Source organism: Cyprinodon variegatus, unplaced genomic scaffold (assembly GCF_000732505.1).
Source record: "Cyprinodon variegatus isolate N-32 unplaced genomic scaffold, C_variegatus-1.0 Scaffold227, whole genome shotgun sequence".
Classification (NCBI taxonomy): domain Eukaryota; kingdom Metazoa; phylum Chordata; class Actinopteri; order Cyprinodontiformes; family Cyprinodontidae; genus Cyprinodon; species Cyprinodon variegatus.
In genome coordinates, this window is record NW_015150680.1 from 1091502 (window position 1) to 1093400 (window position 1899).

A 1899-nucleotide genomic window follows, 5' to 3' on the forward strand; every position below is an offset into this window, starting at 1 on the left:
GGTTCGTTCGAAACACGCCCCATAATCACAGCTCTATGGAGCAGTATCAGACTCATATTCTGACTAGAATTGAGTCGGACTACGTCAGGCTAGAATTCATCAGGAGAGAACTTCAATCCTCTGGATAGCTTCACGGATATCGTTGGATGTATTCTAAATGCAGGCAACATGGACTTCGTGTAAGAAAGGAGGATGTCCGTCTGATCATGAGAGAATTAGATCCAGCCTGAGTGTCCTCAAGAAAGCGGTTCTCTAGTTGTTCTTTTGTGGTCGCTGTTCACACATCTGTGGTGCTGAAAATGCACTGTTTACTTTTTCTACCAACACGAAAGAGCAGGTAACTTGCTGTTATAGTGTGAGATTTTACACTATCACAGCAACAAGAGATCATTTTGGCAGCTGCATTTAAACCTCTATTATTATTAAGATACATTCAATGTAAGTGGCTATTATTTGTTAAACCAAATTCCAAAGTGAACTATTTTTAACTCAATAGTAGGGGTTTAAATAGGCATCAAGTTTTGTGTGTCACAGTCAATCTTTTATAAGATACCAAAGTAATTTTAAAAATAAATCGGTCTAAGATACATCACAAATAATGTATTTCTAAAAAAACTGTAAAAAGATTAAAAAGAATATTTTCTATTCACAATGTTTATAATAAAATGTCTAATTTGTAGCCAGCACATTTCAGCTGTCTTCTCCTGGTGCAAGTCCCGCACAGAGAGATTGTGATCCTACACCATAAATCAAACTACTTAAGAAATCACTCTAATTACAATTTACTTGACCTCCAAAATGCAATGATCATTCTCCACTATTGCTCTTTGATGACTTCATTGCTGTGATTGCTACATAAAAAGAGAAATACACAAAATAATGACTAACAATTAAGGACAATTAATATGCTTAATCCTTTTTTTTCCAGTTGAGGTTAACAAAAGTCTGCTAATTCTTTCCGTTTTATCTGTTACAGGATGAGCTGGATGACACAGCACAAGTATGGAACACACACCACATCAGGCCATCAAAAAACTTGCTCGTTCCCAGTGGACGGCCCAATGTGATGTATGCTATACCTGAACTGTACAGTACTACAGACTTTCTCACTCCTGTTCAAGTTGATCATATTCAACTGTGTAGAGATTCATGCACCTTTCGTCAGACCATACCATGTGATTCAGATGTGTACGACATTTGCAATGTTTTAATGGCAGAGTATGGCCTAATGACACCATCAGATCCATATGATTCTGTGAAACTGTACATGTAGAGATGCCATTAGAACATAGAACAGTATTGCCTGGAAAGAGCCTGCCATGTTAGGGATCCAAATGTCTTAAACTGAGTTGGTAGTTTTCTATTACGAGACATTAATATGCATTCTCACTGTTAAACTTGAAACTAATCATTTTGACCCCCCTCCTTTCTAATGTACTAAAGCTGATGGGAAAATTGACTAATATAACTGTGTCTGTGTTTCTTTTTAAGAGCTTAGGGAGCGGTCTGAATAATGTTTGCTGTGATTGGTTCATTGTAATCTCAAGCTACCAATAGCCATTGCTGTTGTAAGAGCATGTGTTCAGTGTTAGATGAGCAAAAAGTTGACAAAGTAACTGTTTAGAGCCGTTTGTTCAAGAGACTGGGAGCGTGTAAGTGAATAAAAGTAAGCTTGTCAGTACACCAGCAAGATTTGTATATCTGTGCAGCTTAAATATATATATATCCATTTAAAGCTACAGTGTGTATCTTTTAGCGACATCTAGAGGTCAGACTGCAGAAACATGAACATCTCCACCCCACCGCTTCTCCCCCCAAACAGTATGGCGAGCGTTACGGGACAAAATGTCTTCCACAACGTCCGCATCACCTACCTTCTCAAGTGATGAGGTTTGTTTA